Raw genomic sequence first — 22,761 nt, forward strand, 5'->3', positions numbered from 1 at the left:
TGTCTCTGATGGTCGTGAGGTAGTCTGCCAGTTTATATTCTCTTTTTAGGGCCCGGTAACATTCTAATCTGCTTTGGCTTTCGGTTATTTTGTTCCAATGTTCCAGGTAGGTTTCTTTGCATTTTTTAATGATTTGGTTCACTCGGATTGGTGTTTGGACGGCTGTGTTGGTCTGGGGCTGGTCAGGGTTCGGCTGAGTACTTAGTTTCCGTAGCAGCTGACTCAGGGGACTCTTTTCTGGGTTTAGCTCTTGGGTCTGAAAGGCTTTGAAATGAAGGGTGTCTGGGGAGCTAGATTTGAGGTGATTTAGGAAGTTTAGTGCTCGTTTTTGGATGTTTATTATCAGTGGGTATCTGCCTAGTTCGGCTCTGCATGCATTTGTTGGCGTTTTTCTTTGGGTGCGAAGGATGCTTCGGCAGAATTCTGCATGTAGGGCTTCTATTGTGTGTTTTTCCCATTTAGTGTAGCTTTGGTGATTTAGCGGGCCCCATACTTCACTACCGTACAGTGCAATGGGCAGGATTATGCTGTCAAATATTTTGAGCCAGATTTTGATTGGGATTTGGATGTTGTAGAATTTTCTTTTTATTGCATATAGGGCTCTTCGGGCTTTTTCTTTTAGTGCATTCACTGCTATGCTGAAGCTCCCTGATGCTGTAATAGTTAGACCAAGGTAGGTGTAGCTCATAGTGTGTCCTATAGTGGTATCACTGAGGGTAAACTGGTATTTGTTTTCCTGACATCTGGGTCTTTTTTGAAAAATCATGATGTTGGTTTTCTTTAGATTTACTGTTAGAGCCCAATTTTGGCAGTATTTGTCGAGTAGGTCTAGTTGTTGCTGTAATCCCTGTTCTGTGGGAGACAGCAGAACCAGGTCGTCCGCATAGAACAGGGACTTCACTTCTCCATCCAGGAGACGGAGACCTGGTGACTCGCTTTGCTCCAGCATGTCTGCTAATTCATTTATGTATATGTTGAACAGGGTCGGGCTCAAATTGCAGCCCTGCTGGACGCCTCTTCTCTGGGTGAAGAAATCGGTGCGTTTGTCTCCAATTTTGACCCCGCATTTGTTTTTCAGATACATTGATTTAATAAGGTCATAGACTTTGCCCCCTATTCCACACTGAAGAAGTTTATAATAGAGCCCTTCGTGCCATATAGAGTCAAAGGCTTTCTTGAAGTCGATGAAACAGGCGAATATTTTCCCATTTTTTGTTTGGTGTATATGTTTTTCAATGAGGGTGTGAAGGGTATAGATATGGTCGGCGGTGCGGTGTTTTGGAAGAAAGCCTATTTGGTTTTTTCTGAGGATATTATGTTTGTTAAGAAAATCAAGTAATCTACTATTTAGAATACTGCAGAATAACTTCCCTAGACAACTGTTGACACAGATGCCGTGGTAGTTATTTGGGTCTGATTTGTTTCCACTTTTATATATGGGGGAGATTAGTCCTTGGCACCAGATATCGGGAAAACAGCCTGAGCGTAATATGATGTTGAATAGTTTGAGTATCGCACCCTGCATCTCCATATTGCTGAACTTGAGCATTTCATTTTTGATGTTGTCTGGGCCACAGGCTTTCTTTAGGTGGAGAGATATTGTTTTTGTGGCCAGTTCTTTCCATGTGATTGGGGAGTCTAGAGGGTTTTGGTTGTCTTTAATTGTTGCTTCTAATGTGTGGAGTTTTTCTGTGACCTGATGTTGACTTGGGTTTGTTTCGTTTATTGGGATGTCTTTGTAGAGGTTTTCAAAATGTGTTCTCCAGATGTCGCCATCTTGGATTGGTAATGCTTGCAATTGTGTTGTACTCAGGTTATTCCACATTTCCCAGAATTGTTTTGGATTGGTGGAGTTTTCAATTTCTTCGAGTATTTTGTGGGTATAGTTTTGTGTTTTGTTCCTAATGGTGTGTTTATATCTTTTGAGGGTTTCATTGTATCTAGTACGTAGGTCCGGATTGTTTGGTTGCCGATGCTTTTGGTTTGATATTTTTCTCAGGTCTTTTCTGGCATTTTTGCATTCGTGGTCAAACCATTTCATATTTTTATTTTGTCTTTTGTGACGCTTCCTCTTCTGTTTCACGAGGTCGGCTTTTACAGCTGCCTCATGGAAGATCATATTTATATCCTCTATGGCCGTGTTTACACCATCTCTGGTGATCTCATATAGATTTTCTTTAAATTTTGAAATTTTACTTGTGAGATCAGGTGAATTTAGTGCTGTGATGAATTTATCTCCACTGTCTGGGGCCCATCTGTATGTCTGGTTTATTTTATGTAGCTTACTGGGTTCCTTTTTTGTGTCTGTAGTTTGGGCAGAAAGTTTAAGGTACACATTTATTTGGTTATGGTCTGAGAGGGGGGATTGCTGCCTGACAGTGAATGCGTTGATATCGCAGGGGTCCAGGTCAGTGATTGTATAGTCCACCACACTAGACCCAAGAGTTGAGGAGTATGTGAGTCTCCCTAGGGAGTCCCCTCTGAACCTACCATTAACTATGTACAGGCCTAAGGCTCGGCAGAGTTGCACTACCTCCCTACCGCTTTTATTTATTTCACGATCAAGGTTGTTCCGATTTGCGATGGCTGGTGTGACATCTAAAGGGGTCTGGCCAAACACATGGTTGTTTCCCTGTGGGTCTATGAAGTCAGGTTCACAACCGGTCCTTGCATTTAGGTCCCCACATATTATCACCTTTCCTTGGGCCTGGAAATGGCTGATTTCCATGTGGAGAGTATCAAATAACTCCTCTTCGAAATATGGCGAATCTATTGGAGGTATGTAGATCGCACATAAGTAAACATCTTTTTTTGCTATTCCTATATTTTTATCTAGTTTTAGCCATACGTGTGATTTCCCCTGTTTTACCGGTGAGATGTGTTTGTCCAGTTCTCCCTTATACCACACCAATATTACCCCGGAGGTTCTGCCCTTGCGTGTTTTAGTGTTCTTTACTGAGGGCACAATGATTTCATGGTACATTGGAGGACAGTGGGTCGGCACGTCCTTTTGGCACCATGTTTCTGTTAACACAATTATATCAATGTCTTTTATAGCTTTTAGGAATTCAGGGTCTGTACTCTTCATCCCAAAAGTTGAGGAGCGGAGGCCCTGGATATTCCAGCAGCTTATGTGGAAAGAACGCATTTATATAGTTCAATAAAACGAAATAAAATGGACCTATTTTGTGGGATGAGTGTGGAAACACTATTTTCTATAATGCTAAATGATGATTTAGTATAAATTTCATGAGGCATGCACATATATCTATCTAATAATAGTAATAATACTGATAAGATAACAATAATGATAATGATAAATAACAATATTAATAATTTCTCCGGCTTTCTATCAGGCTGTTCAGCATCGTCATGATCTTTCTCAGTTCTTGGTCTACAGTCTGTGGTCTAGAGGGGGGTCTTGGGTCAGGTATAAAAGCACGGTTCTGTTGTTGGTTTTGTAAAGGGGGGTGGGGGACATTGGTGGTCCTGTTTGGGCTCCCAATGGTAGAGGGGGTGGGAGGGCTGCGTCTTTTGGCAGTGTTTATGAGGTTTCTTGCGAAGACCCACATCCGCTGTTTGAGTAGATGTATTTCGTCATAGAGGTCCCTTGTGTTGATGTTTGGATGATGGGCCAGGGAGACGTTGGGGAGGACAGAACATCTCGTGTCGATCTCCCTGTTGGTGTTGTGGATTATATAGGCTGGGGTGTCCTTTCTGGGCAGTAGTGTGGAGATCACGATCCGCGCCTCGGGGAATTCCCTGCTGGCCTTTTCTGCCATCCTGCTCACCGCCCTAGCCGTGCCTTCCTGTAGGGTGCGTAGGTCGTTCGTGCCTGTGTGGATCACAATCCATTTGGGGCTTCCAAGGGATTCTTTGTTCAGGATCTTCATTGCTTGGCCTGTGTTGCTGCACCATTTTTTCAGGACTTGATGGTCTGGGAACAGCCTCTGGGGGTCCAGAAACTTTCCGTTGGAGTCGGTCAGCAGGACCGCCTGAGGGGCTGGTTTTTCAGACTGGGTAACAGTAGTCTGGGTAGGGCTCGCCTGGTGGCTGGTTGTTGGCTGGGTTTCTGGGATATGTTGTGTGGCAGGAGCGGGGTTTGGGGCTTTCGGTGTGTCATCGTTTGGGGGGGTATCTGTCGGTTTTTGTGTTCCTGTGTGTGAGGACTGGGTAGCAGTAGTCTGGGCATGACTCGACTGAGGGCTGGTTGGAGCGGGGTTTGTGGCTTTCGGTGTGTCTTCGTGTGGGGTGGCATCCGGCGGGTTCTGTGTCTTTGTGTGTGTTGTTTTTGTGTCCTCAGGTTTTTGGACCTTAAGAGGTTTGTGTTGCCTGCTGAGCCTTTCTACGGTCTCCTTCGTTTTGTTTTGTTGAGTACGGAGTTCTTTGATCTCATTTCTTTGCTCCTCTATGGTCTTTCTCATCTTGTGGATGGTGGACTCGTGTTCCGTTTTTAGCTGTTTGAATTCCTCCTTCAAATTCTTGGCCAGTGTTTCTCTGTATTCGTTGAAATCAAGTTCTAGTTTGGCCAGATTCTCTTTCATCATTTTGTTTTCGTTGAGAGGTGTGGGGGGGGGTGGAGATGGACAGGGAGGTGTTTTCCTCTGCTGGTCTCTCTTCTTCTTCCTCCACTTGGCTCTCATCATCCTCTGTTCGACTCTCTTTTGCTTCCTGTCCATTGGTCCTCTTTGTGTCTGCCTTAGTTTTCAACTGGGGGAATTCCTTTTCGAAGGTGTCCAGATTTTCCACATTCCCCTGTATCATGATCTTTCTATTTTTGTTGTAGTAGCTTATGGTTAGCAGGGGGTCATCTTTATCTAGGTTTCCATCTTTACATATTTTCAGTCTGCCTCCACTGCCAATACCTTCACTGGAGACGTATGCGTAGTGTTTTTGTAAAGTCTCCTTCCAGGAGGTGACGTATTCGGTGTAGAATATGAGGTTGTTCTTCAGCTTAGTCCCTTTGTGTGTGGTATAGTCAACGTAGAGGATTTCTGGGTTATTTTTTAGTGTTGTGTACTTGTATTTTTCCTTTGCTTTATTTTTTGTGCATTGCTCAGGATATATCATTTCCCTGCTCATTGTAGTCGTTTGTTTTTTGTCTCAGATAGATAACTTTTTTTTTTTTTTCTCTTTTTTGTGTCATGTTCCACCTTAGCCCACTTTTAGGTCCAAAATTGGGAGTTTTTCAGGGGTTCATCTTTGATATAGCTGCTCTTAAAGGTTTATCTTTCTCTTTTTCTCACAGGCTCTTGGTTCGGGTAGTTTATCGTTTCTCTCGGGTTTCTATTCCTTTTCCTCGCGGGTTTGTTGTTCTTTTTTCAGGTTTTTTTTTTTTTTTTCTCGAGCTAAATTTAAATAAAATTAAACTTTTTCCGAACTAACTTTAACTAAAATGAAACTTAGGTAGAATTAGGTAAAACTTATTTCTCCGGCTTTTTTTTTTTTTCCTCTTCCGACTCTTTCACTCGCTCTCCGGGTCTCGGACCCGCTCTCTCTCTCCGTGCTCCAAACTCGTCCACTCTCCGTGCCCCGGACTCATTCGCCCTCCGCGCCCTGGGCGGATCTCCTCGCGTCGTCGTGTCGGTCTCAGGCCCCCGGGTTTTTTGACTCACCAGGCTGTTTTCTGCCCTGGTCTCCCGGTCTCCGTTCCCGCGGTCTCTGGGCCTCGCGGTCTCGGGTTCACCCTCCCCAGGTCTCTTACTCGTTTTCCCGGTTCGGGCCGCTCCTCCCGTTCTCCGACCTTGCGGTCTCGGGTTCACCCTCCCCAGGCCTCTTACTCGTTTTCCCGGTCTCGCGGTCTCGGGTTCGCCCTCCACCAGGCCTCTTAATCGTTTTCCCGGTTCGGGCCGCTCCTCCCGGTCTCCGATCCCGCGGTCTCTGGGCCTCGCGTTCTCGGGTTCACCTTCCCCAGGCCTCTTATTTACTGTCCTGGTTCGGGCTGCTCCTCCCGGTCTCGCGGTTCAGGCCTCTGTTTCTCTCTCTCTCCAGCTTTTTCTCTCCAGCTGGTGTTTCCTCTCCTCTCTCTCTCACGCTCTCTCGCTCCGTCTCTCTCTCTCTAGGTGCAGTTACCTCTCTTTGCTCCTTTTCTCCTTTCAGCCGTTTCCCTTAATTCAAATTTCGCGCTCTCAGCTCTCAGCTCCCAGCGCTCTCTCCGGGCTTCTGCCCTGGTCCCAGCCCCTCGGCTCGGCTGTGCAGTCCCGGCCCGGCCCGGCTCGGTGTTTGTCCGAGTTACTCCGACCCCGGAGTTTCTCGGGTTTCAGGCCCCGGGCTTGCTCGCTCTCCAGGCCCGACAGTCCCGACCCGATCCGGCACCCCTACCTCTCTCCTACTTTCTCTCTCTCTGGGACTGTCTCTCTCTCTCTCCAGCCAAGGGTCTGTGTCTCTCTCTCCAGCCAAGGGTCTGTGTCTCTCTCTCCAGCCAAGGGTCTGTCTCTCTCTCTCCAGCCAAGGGTCTGTGTCTCTCTCTCAGGCCAAGGGTCTGGGTCTCTCTCTCCAGCCAAGGGTCTGTCTCTCTCTCCAGCCAAGGGTCTGTCTCTCTCTCTCTCCAGCCAAGGGTCTGTGTCTCTCTCTCTCAGGCCAAGGGTCTGTGTCTCTCTCCAACCAAGTGTCTGTGTCTCTCTCTCTCCAGCCAAGGGTCTCTCTCTCTCTCTCTCCAGCCAAGGGTCTGTGTCTCTCTCTCCAGCCAAGGGTCTGTCTCTCTCTCCAGCCAAGGGTCTGTGTCTCTCTCTCCAGTTCAGGGTCTGTCTCTCTCTCTCCAGCCAAGGGTCTGTGTCTCTCTCTCCAGCCAAGGGTCTGTGTCTCTCTCTCCAGCCAAGGGTCTGTGTCTCTCTCTCCAGCCAAGGGTCTGTCTCTCTCTCCAGCCAAAGGTCTCTCTCTCTCTCCAGCCAAGGGTCTGTGTCTCTCTCTCCAGCCAAGGCTCTGTGTCTCTCTCTCCAGCCAAGGGTCTGGCTCTCTCTCCAGCCAAGGGTCTGTCTCTCTCTCTCCAGCCAAGGGACTGTGTCTCTCTCTCCAGCCAAGGGTCTGTGTCTCTCTCTCTCCAGCCAAGGGTCTGTATCTCTCTCTCCAGCCAAGGGTCTGTGTCTCTCTCTCCAGCCAAGGGTCTGTCTCTCTCTCTCCAGCCAAGGGTCTGTGTCTCTCTCTCCAGTTCAGGGTCTGTCTCTCTCTCTCCAGTCCAGGGTCTGTCTCTCTCTCTCCAGCCAAGGGTCTGTCTCTCTCTCTCTAGCCAAGGGTCTGTGTCTCTCTCTCAGGCCAAGGGTCTGTGTCTCTCTCCAACCAAGGGTCTGTGTCTCTCTCTCTCCAGCCAGGGGTCTGTCTCTCTCTCTCTCCAGCCAAGTGTCTGTGTCTCTCTCTCCAGCCAAGGGTCTGTGTCTCTCTCTCCAGCCAAGGGTCTGTCTCTCTCTCCAGCCAAAGGTCTCTCTCTCTCTCCAGCCAAGGGTCTGTGTCTCTCTCTCCAGCCAAGGCTCTGTGTCTCTCTCTCCAGCCAAGGGTCTGGCTCTCTCTCCAGCCAAGGGTCTGTCTCTCTCTCTCCAGCCAAGGGACTGTGTCTCTCTCTCCAGCCAAGGGTCTGTGTCTCTCTCTCTCCAGCCAAGGGTCTGTCTCTGTCTCTCCAGCCAAGGGTCTGTGTCTCTCTCTCCAGCCAAGGGTCTGTCTCTCTCTCTCCAGCCAAGGGTCTGTGTCTCTCTCTCCAGTTCAGGGTCTGTCTCTCACTCTCCAGTCCAGGGTCTGTCCCTCTCTCTCCAGCCAAGGGTCTGTCTCTCTCTCTCCAGCCAAGGGTCTGTGTCTCTCTCTCCGGTTCAGGGTCTGTCTCTCTCTCTCTCCAGCCAAGGGTCGGTGTCTCTCTCTCTCCAGCCAAGGGTCTGTGCCTCTCTCTCCAGCCAAGGGTCTGTCTCTCTCTCTCCAGCCAAGGGTCTGTGTCTCTCTCTCCAGTTCAGGGTCTGTCTCTCTCTCTCCAGTCCAGAGTCTGTCTCTCTCTCTCCAGCCAAGGGTCTGTATCTCTCTCTCCAGTTCAGGGTCTGTGTCTCTCTCTCTCCAGTCCAGGGTCTGTCTCTCTCTCTCCAGCCAAGGGTCTGTCTCTCTCTCTCCAGCCAATGGTCTGTGTCTCTCTCTCCAGTTCTGGGTCTGTCTCTCTCTCTCCAGTCCAGGGTCTGTCTCTCTCTCTCCAGCCAAGGGTCTGGCTCTCTCTCTCCAGCCAAGGGTCTGTGTCTCTCTCTCTCCAGTTCAGGGTCTGTCTCTCTCTCTCTCCAGCCAAGGGTCTGTGTCTCTCTCTCCAGCCAAGGGTCTGTGTCTCTCTCTCCAGCCAAGGGTCTGTCTCTCTCTCTCCAGCCAAGGGTCTGTGTCTCTCTCTCAGGCCAAGGGTCTGGGTCTCTCTCTCCAGCCAAGGGTCTGTCTCTCTCTCCAGCCAAGGGTCTGTCTCTCTCTCTCTCCAGCCAAGGGTCTGTGTCTCTCTCTCTCAGGCCAAGGGTCTGTGTCTCTCTCCAACCAAGTGTCTGTGTCTCTCTCTCTCCAGCCAAGGGTCTCTCTCTCTCTCTCTCCAGCCAAGGGTCTGTGTCTCTCTCTCCAGCCAAGGGTCTGTCTCTCTCTCCAGCCAAGGGTCTGTGTCTCTCTCTCCAGTTCAGGGTCTGTCTCTCTCTCTCCAGCCAAGGGTCTGTGTCTCTCTCTCCAGCCAAGGGTCTGTGTCTCTCTCTCCAGCCAAGGGTCTGTGTCTCTCTCTCCAGCCAAGGGTCTGTCTCTCTCTCCAGCCAAAGGTCTCTCTCTCTCTCCAGCCAAGGGTCTGTGTCTCTCTCTCCAGCCAAGGCTCTGTGTCTCTCTCTCCAGCCAAGGGTCTGGCTCTCTCTCCAGCCAAGGGTCTGTCTCTCTCTCTCCAGCCAAGGGACTGTGTCTCTCTCTCCAGCCAAGGGTCTGTGTCTCTCTCTCTCCAGCCAAGGGTCTGTATCTCTCTCTCCAGCCAAGGGTCTGTGTCTCTCTCTCCAGCCAAGGGTCTGTCTCTCTCTCTCCAGCCAAGGGTCTGTGTCTCTCTCTCCAGTTCAGGGTCTGTCTCTCTCTCTCCAGTCCAGGGTCTGTCTCTCTCTCTCCAGCCAAGGGTCTGTCTCTCTCTCTCTAGCCAAGGGTCTGTGTCTCTCTCTCAGGCCAAGGGTCTGTGTCTCTCTCCAACCAAGGGTCTGTGTCTCTCTCTCTCCAGCCAGGGGTCTGTCTCTCTCTCTCTCCAGCCAAGTGTCTGTGTCTCTCTCTCCAGCCAAGGGTCTGTGTCTCTCTCTCCAGCCAAGGGTCTGTCTCTCTCTCCAGCCAAAGGTCTCTCTCTCTCTCCAGCCAAGGGTCTGTGTCTCTCTCTCCAGCCAAGGCTCTGTGTCTCTCTCTCCAGCCAAGGGTCTGGCTCTCTCTCCAGCCAAGGGTCTGTCTCTCTCTCTCCAGCCAAGGGACTGTGTCTCTCTCTCCAGCCAAGGGTCTGTGTCTCTCTCTCTCCAGCCAAGGGTCTGTCTCTGTCTCTCCAGCCAAGGGTCTGTGTCTCTCTCTCCAGCCAAGGGTCTGTCTCTCTCTCTCCAGCCAAGGGTCTGTGTCTCTCTCTCCAGTTCAGGGTCTGTCTCTCACTCTCCAGTCCAGGGTCTGTCCCTCTCTCTCCAGCCAAGGGTCTGTCTCTCTCTCTCCAGCCAAGGGTCTGTGTCTCTCTCTCCGGTTCAGGGTCTGTCTCTCTCTCTCTCCAGCCAAGGGTCGGTGTCTCTCTCTCTCCAGCCAAGGGTCTGTGCCTCTCTCTCCAGCCAAGGGTCTGTCTCTCTCTCTCCAGCCAAGGGTCTGTGTCTCTCTCTCCAGTTCAGGGTCTGTCTCTCTCTCTCCAGTCCAGAGTCTGTCTCTCTCTCTCCAGCCAAGGGTCTGTATCTCTCTCTCCAGTTCAGGGTCTGTGTCTCTCTCTCTCCAGTCCAGGGTCTGTCTCTCTCTCTCCAGCCAAGGGTCTGTCTCTCTCTCTCCAGCCAATGGTCTGTGTCTCTCTCTCCAGTTCTGGGTCTGTCTCTCTCTCTCTCCAGCCAAGGGTCTGTGTCTCTCTCTCTCCAGCCAAGGGTCTGTGTCTCTCTCTCCAGCCAAGGGTCTGTCTCTCTCTCTCCAGCCAAGGGTCTGTGTCTCTCTCTCCAGTTCAGGGTCTGTCTCTCTCTCTCCAGTCCAGGGTCTGTCTCTCTCTCTCCAGCCAAGGGTCTGGCTCTCTCTCTCCAGCCAAGGGTCTGTGTCTCTCTCTCTCCAGTTCAGGGTCTGTCTCTCTCTCTCTCCAGCCAAGGGTCTGTGTCTCTCTCTCCAGCCAAGGGTCTGTGTCTCTCTCTCCAGCCAAGGGTCTGTCTCTCTCTCTCCAGCCAAGGGTCTGTCTCTCTCTCTCCAGCCAAGGGTCTGTCTCTCTCTCTCCAGCCAAAGGCCTGTGTCTCTCTCTCCAGCCAAGGGTCTGTGTCTCTCTCTCCAGCCAAGGGTCTGTGTCTCTTTCTCCAGCCAATGGTCTGTGTCTCTCTCTCCAGCCAAGGGTCTGTGTCTCTCTCTCCAGTTCACGGTCTGTCTCTCTCTCTCCAGTTCAGGGTCTGTCTCTCTCTCTCTCCAGTCAAGAGTCTGGGTGTCTTTCTCCAGTCCAGGGTCTGTGTCTCTCTCTCCAGTCCAGGGTCTGTGTCTCTCTCTCCAGTTCAGGGTCTTATTATGTCCATGTATGATTGAGACACGGACAGCAGGAGTTGAAGAAAACAAGTCTTTACTGAATGAAGTCAATCGGGAAACTGAAACTACAGGGGTGGCCACTGCCGGTACTGCAGTCTGAGACCAGTTATTCTCTTAAAGGTACATACACAACAATTCCTCCCCTTTTAGATAAACATTACATAACATTCATTTAACAATTAAATGATAACTAATTACAATCACAATTACGGTTGCTAGATACATTGGTTAAGTTTAAGCAATTATAAGTTCAGTCTTTGAGGAGGCTTCCTGATTCTGTCTGGATAACGCCTCTTTGGGGTATCAGGTTCCTCTGGCAAGGTTGAGTTGGGATCAACGTCGTTTGGTTCATCTGCTTCCAGTATCACCAATTCTGCGGTAGCTGCAATTGGTACGTCGATTTCATTGCCAGTTGTATCAGATCGTGGTGTGGAGTTGACGTTTTCCAGTGACTCTAGAATCTGGTCAGCATGGCGTCTTACAATGCTCTCTCCAACGTCCACAGTATACATGAGAGGCCCTTGCCGTGTACAAATCGTTCCTGGCTGCCATTTCTCAGTGCGGTAGTCCCGGGCCAAAACTGGTTGACCTATCTTAAAACTCCTGGTCGACCTTTCATAAGAACATAAGAAATAGGAGCAGGAGTAGACCAATCGACGCCTCGAGCCTGCTCCGCCTGAAACTGCCTGTTCTCCACATCTCTTCGGACATTTGGCTTAACCAAATCCAAGCGGCATCATAGTCTTCGATTGAAGAACATCATGGCTGGAGTTTGGTTGGTAACCGCATGTGTCGCATTCTGGTAGGCAAACAAGAAGTTGTCCACCTTGTGTTGTAGGGGTATATCTTCATTACACATTGCCTTGATAGCCTTCTTGAATGTTTGAACAAACCTCTCGGCCAATCCATTAGTGGCTGGATGATATGGGTCAGATGTGTAATGCTTAAAACCATTGTTCTTTAAGAACCTCCGGAATTCTTCAGACACAAACTGTGGTCCATTGTCAGAGCAAATCTGTTCAGGCAGCCCATTCCTGGTGAATATGGTTCGTAAAACTGTGATAGTTTTTTCTGTGGTGGTTGAGGACATTTTTATTACCTCTGGCCACTTTGAATGTGCATCCACTGCAATTAAAAACATCGAGTCCATGAAGGGACCAGCAAAATCAATGTGCACCCTTTGCCATGGAGATGAGGGCCACTCCCATGGATGTAGAGGAGCTTGTGGTGGGGCATTTTGGACCTTCTGGCATCCTGCACAGCTCTTGGTCATCTCTTCGATTTCTCTATCGATTCCCGGCCACCACACAAACGCTCTGGCTAAGTTCTTCATTTTTACCCCACCCAGATGACCCTCATGAAGCTCATTGAGCACTCTATCCGTCAACTTAGGTGGAATTACTACTCTGGATCCACACATCAAGGTTCCTCTGCACACTGACAGCTGTTCTCTTCTCGGCGAGAATGCTGGCAGCAGTGGTTCGCCATGTGCTGGCCATCCCTTCACCATTAAATCATAGACCCGTGATAGTGTCGGGTCATTCCGTGTTTCCTTTTCTATGTTTGCATTTGTCACAGGGAGACATTCGACTATGGTCGAGTGGAATAACTCAGTTGGATCCACTGCAAGATCTTCTTCTTCCACCGACAGCAACGGTAGGCGTGACAATCCATCAGCATTCCCATGCTGTTTAGTTCCTTTATACTCGATGTCATATTGGTGTGCCCCTAGGAAAAGGGACCACCTCTGCAGCCGTTGCGCTGTCATTATCGGTACGCCCTTCTGAGGGTTGAAAATGGAGACAAGAGGTTGATGATCAGTTAGTAGAGTAAATTTTTGACCGTGCAGGTAGTGATTGAATTTCTTCACCCCCCACACTAGGCTGAGGGCCTCTCTGTCAATCTGGGCGTAGTTACGCTCGGCAGAAGTTAACGAGCATGACGCAAAAGCTATCGGCCTCTCTAAACCATCAAGGAATTTATGTGACAGTACCGCACCAATGCCGTAGGGAGACGCATCACACGCCAGTCTGTTCGGCAGCGCTGGGTTGTAGTGAGCCAATACTTCTCTTGAAGTGATTAAGTCCTTACTCTTCTGAAAGGCCAGCTTACATTCATCGCTCCATTTCCATGCTACTCCCGTTCATAGTAGGGCGTTCAGTGGGTGCAGAATTGTGGACAAATTCGGCAAAAACTTGTGGTAGTAATTCACCAATCCGAGGAATGACCTCAGTTGCGACACATTTTCAGGTGCTGGGGCCTTAACAACCGCTTCAATTTTGTCAGGGGACTTAGGTAGCCCCTCTTCATCAATCACGTGGCCACAATACGCTATCTGTTTCTTAAAAAAGTCGCACTTGGGGCGGTTGGCTCGTAGCCCATGTTCCCGTAGTCTAGTGAGCACCTGTTCTAGGTTGTTAAGGTGTTCGCTGTCATCTTCACCTGTAACAAGGATGTCATCCAAGTAACACAGAGTCCCCGGAATCCCTTGCAGGACTTGTTCCATCGCTCTTTGCCATATCGCCAGAGCCGATGCTACTCTGAATACCAATCGATGATACTGGTAAAGACCTTTGTGAGTGTTTATCATGAGATACTTCCTAGAGGATTCTTCAACCTCCATCTGCAAATATGCTTGTGCTAGGTCAATTTTCTTAAAACGCTTCCCTCCAGATAGTGAGGCAAAGATGTCTTCTATCCTTGGAAGAGAATATTGTACTGTGTGAAGGACTGGGTTCATCGTCACCTTGAAGTCCCCACAGATGCGAACCTTCCTTGGCTCCTCAGACTTATTGCTTAACGTTTTCTTCATGACAGGAACGTTGGGTGTCGCCCACTCACTCCAGTCGACCTTAGACAACACACCTGCCTTCTCCAGATTCTCCAGTTCTGCCTCAACGGCTGGGCGAATTGCATAAGGTACCGGTCTTGCTTTGAAAAACTTGGGAATTGCATTCTCTTCTATTTTTATCGAGGCGGTTACACCTTTAAGAGTGCCCAGTTCTTGTTGAAATACCTCTTTGGCGTTAGCTAAGATTGTTGACAATCGTCCAGGAGTGACGTCTTCATCTTTTTTACCATCCACCGTCATTGCATGAATGGAGTGCCAATCTAAGTTTATCTTCCTGATCCATTCCCATCCCAATAACGGTGGTCCACCATTTGGCAGTATGTAGAGATACAATTTCCGTATTTTCTTGCCGTTGTATTCGACAGGCACCCTTATTTTTCCTCTGGGGTGTACCTTTTGCCCCGTATACGTCGTCAAGACGATGGATGTCTCTCTCAAGGGTATGTGTGAGAATAGCCGCTCGTAGTCTCGTCGATTCATGACGGTTAGCGCTGATCCTGTATCCAATTCCATTTTAACTTGGGACCCTGCTATCGTGAGGGTGACCCAAATGGTTCGGTGATCCTCTTTTGAGATTACATTGTGAAGTTTGAGACAGCTTAGTCTCTTGTTCCCGGATTTACTATCGCTCATCTGGTCTTCGGAACTACTGTCCGTCATCTTTTGTACTTTCTTGTACGGTTCCTTAGTAGCCTTTTTGCTGTCGCTGGTCTTCTTCCCAGACCTGCAAACTCGTGCAATGTGTCCCATCTTTCTGCATTGCCTGCATATTTTGTCCTTGGACCAGCAGTCCTTCTGGTCATGGTTAGTTCTGCCGCAGCGATAACATTTTGCAAATCCCCGTGTCATTGCGTGGGTGCCGTATTCCTGTGGCTTTTGTCATATTTCCGCAGCTCCCCTGGCTGTTGCTTCATATGATACTGCCATGCTGAAAGCCTTATCTAGCGTCAGCTCTTTTTCTGAGAGTAACTTCTTCTGTGTTCCTTCACTCAGGAGTCCACAGACAAATTTGTCCCGTATGGTATCTGCCAGTCCTGCTCCGAACTGGCAGTGCTTTGATAGCTTGTGTAGTTCCGTAAGGTACTCAGCATTGCTCTCATCTTTATGCTGAGTTCTCCTGTGGAATTTAAATCTTTCTGCTATCAGCAGCGGTGCAGGGTTTAGTTGTTCCTGTAGGACAGCAACAATTTCATTAAAACTCTTCGCCTTCGGTTTGGCTGGAGTAATCAGGTCCTGCAATAGGCCGTACGTTCTAGCGCCCATTAAGTTTAGCAATACCGATGCCTTTTTCTCATCAGCTATTTCGTTTGCCTCGCAATATACCTCGACTCTTTCCACATACGTGGTCCAGTCCTCTATTGTATTATCAAAGGCAGTGATACAGCCAATTTTCGGCATCTTGAAAATCTAAAATGGCGCCTCCCGTGCTTTGCCTTCTTCCCCGATTTAACAAAATGGCGCCTCCCGCGCTTTGCCTTCTTCCCCGCTGATTAAGATGGCACCTCCCGCGCTTTGCCTTCTTCCCCGCTGTTGCTAGCGCTGCTTTCCGCGGTTTCCGTTGTAACCTGCAGCTCCTCGCGGTTTCCTGCGCGTTTAATATTTCTTTTTTTTATTATTTTCCCGTCGTGGAACAACCGTGTGGGACTCTTGCCTCCCTCTTCTCGGGTCTGTACGCAGCCCGGCTTTGTAGCACCGGCCGCACCCTGTGTGCTCCACCCTCTCTCTCTCTTCTTCCTGACAATGCTGCTCGGCCCCGTTGCAAGCCACCCGCTCGAGTTCGCGACCGCCGCAGCCCAGGAAGGATCAGTGTACTACCTGCCACCAGCCCGATTAGCTGAAGCACCATCGACAGGAACCAGGCCCCGCTTTCGACAGCTTCTCCAGCAATCTTCAACTCTGCTGACTCAGGAGCGGATGCCCACGGTCGACGCCCATTTCTACTGCTTCTTTCTTCCTTCTGGCCTCGACCTCTGCTCACTTCGCTTCAGGAATGGATCCCAGGAGGTGGTGCAGACTGTAGGTAAGTTCGTATCTGCTCGTCGCCAGTATTATGTCCATGTATGATTGAGACGCGGACAGCAGGAGTTGAACAAAACAAGTCTTTACTGAAAGGAGTCAATCGGGAAACTGAAACTACAGAGGCTTACTAGCACCTTTTATACAGGGGTGGTCACTGCCGGTACTGCAGTCTGAGACCAGTTATTCTCTTCAAGGTACATACACAACAGGTCTCTCTCTCTCTCTCTCCAGCCAAGGGTCTATGTCTCTTTCTCCAGTTCAGGGTCTGTCTCTCTCTCTCTCCAGTTAAGGGTCTGGGTGTCTTTCTCCAGTCCAGGGTCTGTGTCTCTCTCTCCAGTCCAGGGTCTGTGTTTCTCTGTCCAGTCAGGGGCTGTCTCTCTCTCTCTCTCTCTCTCTCTCTCTCTCTCTCTCTCTCTCTCTCTCTCTCTCTCTCTCTCCAGTCCAGGGTCTGTCTCCCTCTCTCTCCAGTCCAGGGTCTGTCTTTCTCTCCGATCCAGGGTCTGTCCCTCTCTCTCTGTCCGATCCAGGGTCTGTCTCTCTCTCTCTCTCCGATCCAGGGTCTGTGTCTCTCTCTGCCAGTCCAGGAACTGTCTGTCTCTCTCTCTCTCTCCACTCCAGAGTCTGAATCTCTCTCTCTCCAGACCAGGCTGTGTCTCCCACTCTCTCTCCCTCTCTCCAGCCCAGACTCTCTCTCTCTCTCCAGTCCAGGATCTGTCTCCCTCTCTCTCCAGTCCAGGGTCTGTCCCTCTCTGTCCGATCCAGGGTCTGTTTCTCTCTCTCTCCGATCCAGGGTTTGTGTCTCTCTCCAGTCCAGGGTCTGTCTCTCTCTCTCATTGATCCAAGGTCTGTGTCTTTCTCTGCAGTCTAGGGTCTGCGTCTGTCTCTTTCTCCACTCCAGGGACTGTCTCTCTCAACAAGTCCAGTCCAGGGTCTGTCTCTCTTTCTCTCCAGTCCAGGGTCTGTGTCTTTCTCTGCAGTCTAGGGTCTGCGTCTGTCTCTCTCTCCAGTCCAGGGTCTGTCTCTCTCTCCAGTCCAGGGTCTGTCTCTCTTTCTCTCCAGTCCAGGTTCTGTGTCTCTTTCACCAGTCCAGGGTAAGTGTCTCTCTCTCCTGTCCAGGGTATGTGTGTGTGTGTCTCTCTCTCTACAGTCCAGGGTCTGTTTGTTTGTCTCTCTGTCTGTCTGTCTGTCTGTCTCTCTCTATCTCCACTGTCAGGGTCTGTGTGTCTCCAGTCCATTGTCTGTCTCTCTCTCCAGTCCAGCCTGTGTCTCCCTCTTGTAGAAATTAAGGGGATGGGGGGTATACTGGGGTTATTGTCTCTGGCCAGTCAGAAATATCTGAGCTGCTCCAGAGCCCCGTGCGGTTTCGAATCGCTCCCCTTTTCTGGTTCTGACCACCGGACTTATTCAGTAGCAATGTAGACAAAACGAGACTTGTGGTTGGGTGCAAAGAAGACCAGTGTTTATTGAGATAAAAAGAAATAAATTGAAAATAATCAATACAGCACACCTATGCTTAATACCGCACCTTTGCTTACTACAGCACACCTTTGCTTAGTACAGCACTCTTTTGCTTAATACAGCACTGTTGCTTAATACAGCACAACTTTGCTTATTACAGCACTCTTTTGCTTAATACAACACTCTTTTGCTTACTACAGCACACCTTTGCTTAGTACAGCACTCTTTTGCTTAATACAGCAGACTTTTACTTAATGCAGCACACTTTAACTTAATAGGGGAGGAGAAAATGGACACATCGAGGGAAAATTGACTAAAATTACAATTTAACAAAAATTCCCCTTAATTCCCACCCCTAATACCTATCTAGGTTGCCCTGTAATGGGCCAGAAAAATCTATGCTCACCAATGAATGCCTGCTCCGTGCCCTTGCAGTCTTAGATTCTTCACCACCCTGAAGTAGAGATACCCCAGTATTTAGAAGTAACTGCTGGTATTCCACTTCTTTGGGCGGGCTGTTGAGTTGTTCTTCTTGCAGGCAGAGCACGGAGGCGAGGCGGCAGAGAGAGAGAGAATGGCTTCCCGAGAGGCTATCTATATACCCCAACTGGGAGCCATAATCTTCGTGCCCAAATCCGGATGTATCTGGGCTATACAAAAGAGGTCGAATGGTCCCCATTGACTGCAATGGGTTTGAATGTATTACCCCATTCATTTGACTGGTATACGCTCAGTTTAAATGTCTTATTGAATTTCAGTCAACAGTACTCAAATGGTTTGTAAACAAACCCATTGTCCTGTGGTCGCTCCAACCACAATTGATTGACAGCTTTAAGTAGTTAAGCCTTTGTGTCAACATTGTAGAGAGTTCTGTAAATAAACATCCATTGTCCTGTGGGTGAAATTTCCTAAACTGCAGTTGATTGACAGTTTCAAGTACTTCATGCATTCACACAGGCTAGTGATTTCAAGTCCTTTTGTCAGCACCTGCTCGAAGAGATACAGGCAGACTGTCTTTTGTCTTCTGCCACGAGGCCTGACAGCCATTTTGATACCCTGGGGTTTTAAGGTATATTCCACCCAGGTTTTCTTTAATCAAAAAAAAAATCTTTGGGGCTGTGGAAATTTTCGAAATTCTTGCAAAACCTTACACTCTCTCTCTCTCCAGTCCAGGGTCTGTCTCTCTCTCTGATCCAAGGTCTGTGTCTCTCTCTCTCTGCAGTTTAGGGACTGCTTCTGTCGCGTTCTCCAGTTCAGGGGCTGTGTCTGTCTGTCTCGCTATCTCTCTCTCTCCGGTCCAGGGTCTGTCTCATACTCTCTCTGGTCCAGGGTCTGTCTTTCTCTCTCTCTCTCTCTCTCCGCTCCAGGATCTGTCTGTCCATCTCTCTCTCTCTGTCCCTCACTCTCTCTCCAGTCCAGTGTCTATCCATCTCTCTCTCTCTCTCTCTCTCTCTGGTCCAGGGTCTGTCTCTCTCTCTCTCCAGGCCAGGGTCTATCTCTCTCTCCAGTCGAAGGGTCTGTGTCTCTCTCTCTCCAGTCCAGGGTCTCTCTCTCACTCTCTCTCCAGTCAAGGGATTGTGTTTCTCTCTCTCCAGTCAAGGGTCTGTCTCTCTCTCTCTCCAGTCCAGGGCCTGTCTATCTGTCTGTCTGTCTCTCTCCCTCTCTCTCTCTCTCCAGCCCAGTGTCTGTGTCTGTCTGTCTGTCTCTCTCCGGTCAAGGGGCTGCCTCTCGCTCTCCGCTCCAGGGACTGTCTGTCCATCTCTCTCTCTGGTCCAGGGTGTGTGTCTCTCTCTCTCTCCAGGCCAGGGTCTCTCTCTCTCTCTCTCTGTCTCTGTCTCTCTGGCCCAGGGACTGTGTCTCTTTTTCCAGTCCAGGGTCTGTGTGTCTCTCTCTCCGGTCAAGGGTCTGTGTCTCTCTCTCTCCAGTCCAGGGTCTCTCTCTCTCTCTCTCCAGTCAAGGGACTGTGTCTCTCTCTCCAGTCCATGGTCTGTGCCTCTCCTCTCCAGTCAAGGGTCTGTATCCCTCTCTCTCCAGTCAAGGGTCTGTCTCTCTCTCTCCAGTCCAGGGTCTGTCTCTCTCTCTGCAGTCCAGGGTCTGTCTCTCTCTCTGCAGTCCAGGGTCTGTCTGTCTCTCTCTCTCTCTCTGCTCCAGGGTCTCTGATTGTCTGTCCATCTCTCTCTCTCTCTCTCTCTCTCTCTCTCTCCAGTCAAGGGTTTGTTTCTCTCTCTCTCCAGTCCAGGGTCTGTCTCTCTCTTTCTCTCCAATCCAGGGTCTGTCTCTCCAATTTTTTTTTTCCAATTTTCCAATTCAAATGCTTTATTGGCATGAAAGTTTACAGAGAACCATATTGCCAAAGCTTACATAGCAAAAAGGTACAGTTTTCCAACATTCTGTAGGTGTCAATCGATTTGACATTTGTTGGGTACATACAATATTACTTTTAAACAATATTAATTTTAAACAGTCTTTCTACTTCATTTGGTACGTTCAATATTAATTTTAAACAGTCTTACTTTTAAACAGTCCTCAGGTTGTGACATGTTGTTACATATTTGGCCCCAAGGTATGGTCTGTCTCCTTCTCCCAGGACTAATCTCAATTTTGACAGGTCATCCAATTCCTTGAAATCTGGGGTTGTTTGGCTTAGCTTGTTGAATAATATGTTTCTTGATGTGTTGAATTTTTCGCATTTTAGGAGGAAATGCATTTCTGTTTCAACCTCGCCGGCCAGACATTGATCGCATATTCTATTCTCTCTAGGCTGCCAGGATTTCTTGTATCTGCCTTTTTCAATTTCCAGTTGGTGGTCGCTTAGTCTGTACCTGGTGAGGGTCTGTCTCTGTTTTGTGTCTCTGATGGTCGTGAGGTAGTCTGCCAGTTTATATTCTCTTTTTAGGGCCCGGTAACATTCTAATCTGCTTTGGCTTTCGGTTATTTTGTTCCAATGTTCCAGGTAGGTTTCTTTGCATTGTTTAATGATTTGGTTCACTCGGATTGGTGTTTGGACGGCTGTGTTGGTCTGGGGCTGGTCAGGGTCCGGCTGAGTACTTAGTTTCAGTAGCAGCTGACTCAGGGGACTCTTTTCTGGGTTTAGCTCTTGGGTCTGAAAGGCTTTGAAATGAAGGGTGTCTGGGGAGCTAGATTTGAGGTGATTTAGGAAGTTTAGTGCTAGTTTTTGGATGTTTATTATCAGTGGGTATCTGCCTAGTTCGGCTCTGCATGCATTTGTTGGCGTTTTTCTTTGGGTGCAAAGGATGCTTCGGCAGAATTCTGCATGTAGGGCTTCTATTGTGTGTTTTTCCCATTTAGTGTAGCTTTGGTGATTTAGCGGGCCCCATACTTCACTACCGTACAGTGCAATGGGCAGGATTATGCTGTCAAATATTTTGAGCCAGATTTTGATTGGGATTTGGATGTTGTAGAATTTTCTTTTTATTGCATATAGGGCTCTTCGGGCTTTTTCTTTTAGTGCATTCACTGCTATGCTGAAGCTCCCTGATGCTGTAATAGTTGGACCAAGGTAGGTTTAGCTCATAGTGTGTCCTATAGTGGTATCACTGAGGGTAAACTGGTATTTGTTTTCCTGACATCTGGGCCTTTTTTGAAAAATCATGATGTTGGTTTTCTTTAGATTTACTGTTAGAGCCCAATTTTGGCAGTATTTGTCGAGTAGGTCTAGTTGTTGCTGTAATCCCTGTTCTGTGGGAGACAGCAGAACCAGGTCATCCGCATAGAACAGGGATTTCACTTCTCCATCAAGGAGACGGAGACCTGGTGACTCGTTTTGCTCCAGCATGTCTGCTAATTCATTTATGTATATGTTGAACAGGGTCGGGCTCAAATTGCAGCCCTGCCGGACGCCTCTTCTCTGGGTGAAGAAATCGGTGCGTTTGTCTCCAATTTTGACCCCGCATTTGTTTTTCAGATACATTGATTTAATAAGGTCATAGACTTTGCCCCCTATTCCACACTGAAGAAGTTTATAATAGAGCCCTTCGTGCCATATAGAGTCAAAGGCTTTCTTGAAGTCGATGAAACAGGCGAATATTTTCCCATTTTTTGTTTGTTGTATATGTTTTTCAATGAGGGTGTGAAGGGTATAGATATGGTCGGCGCTGCGGTGTTTTGGAAGAAAGCCTATTTGGTTTTTTCTGAGGATATTATGTTTGTTAAGAAAATCAAGTAATCTACTATTTAGAATACTGCAGAATAACTTCCCTAGACAACTGTTGACACAGATGCCGCGGTAGTTATTTGGGTCTGATTTGTTTCCGCTTTTATATATGGGGGAGATTAGTCCTTGGCACCAGATATCGGGAAAACAGCCTGAACGTAATATGATGTTGAATAATTTGAGTACCGCACCCTGCATCTCCATATTGCTGAACTTGAGCATTTCATTTTTGATGTTGTCTGGGCCACAGGCTTTCTTTAGGTGGAGAGATATTGTTTTTGTGGCCAGTTCTTTCCATGTGATTGGGGAGTCTAGAGGGTTTTGGTTGTCTTTAATTGTTGCTTCTAATGTGTGGAGTTTTTCTGTGACCTGATGTTGACTTGGGTTTGTTTCGTTTATTGGGATGTCTTTGTAGAGGTTTTCAAAATGTGTTCTCCAGATGTCGCCATCTCTCTCTCTCTCCGCTCCAGGGCCTGTGTCTCTCTCTGCAGTCCAGGGTCTGCGTCTGCCTCTTTTTCCAGTCCCGGGACTGTCTCTCTCTCTCTCTCTCTCTCTCCACTCCAGAGTCTGAATCTCTCTCTCTCTCTCTCTCTCCAGACCAGGCTTTGTCTCACACTCTCTCTCTCTCTCTCCAGTCCAGGGTCTGTCTCTCTCTCTCTCCGATTCAGGGTCTGTCTCTCTCTCTCCCCGATCCAGGGTCTGTGTCTCTCTCTCTCCGATCCAGGGTCTGTCTCTCTCTCTCTCCAGTCCAGGGTCTGTCTCTCTCTCTCTCCGACCCAGGGTCTGTCTCTCTCTCTCTCCGATCCAGGGTCTGTCTCTCTCTCTCTCCGATCCAGGGTCTGTGTCTTTCTCTGCAGTCTAGGGTCTGCATCTATCTCTTTCTCCACTCCAGGGACAGTCTCTCTCTCCAGTCCAGTCCAGGGTCTGTGTGTCTCTCTCTCCAGTCCAGGGTCCGTCTCTCTCTCTCGCCGATCCAGGGTCTGTGTCTCTCTCTCCAGTCCAGGGTCTGTCTGTCTCTCTCGCTCCAGTCCAGGGTCAGTGTCTCTCTCTCTCCAGTCCAGGATCAGTGTCTCTTTCTCTCCAGTCCACGGTCAGTGTCTCTCTCTCTCCAGTCCAGGGTCTGTCTGACTCTCTCTCTCTCCACTCCAGAGTCTGAATCGCTCTCTCTCTGTCTGTCTGTCTCTCTCTATCTCCACTGTCAGGGTCTGTGTGTCTCCAGTCCACTGTTTGTCACTCTCTCCAGTCCAGGTTCTGTCTGTTTCTCTCTCCACTCCAGAGTCTGAATCTCTCCCTCTCCAGTCCAGGCTGTGTCTCCATCTCTCTCTTCAGTCCAGGGTCTGTGTCTCTCTCTCTGATCCAAGGTCTGTGTCTCTCTTTGCAGTCCAGGGACTGCTTCTGTTGTATTGATTTCTTTGTGGGTTCAATGACGAGACATTGATGAAAGAGAATGCCTTTTAATCTAAAGTCTGTTCAACTCTTTTTAACAGCATTACAGGAGACACCATGCTAGTGGTCCATCTAAAAGCGAAACCAAAACTCAACTGCTTGTCTCTGTCACATGCCCTCTGCTGGTCAG

Source organism: Somniosus microcephalus, chromosome 6 (assembly GCF_052327205.1).
Source record: "Somniosus microcephalus isolate GS21.2 chromosome 6, FLI_Smic_1.0, whole genome shotgun sequence".
NCBI classification, from domain to species: Eukaryota; Metazoa; Chordata; class Chondrichthyes; order Squaliformes; family Somniosidae; genus Somniosus; species Somniosus microcephalus.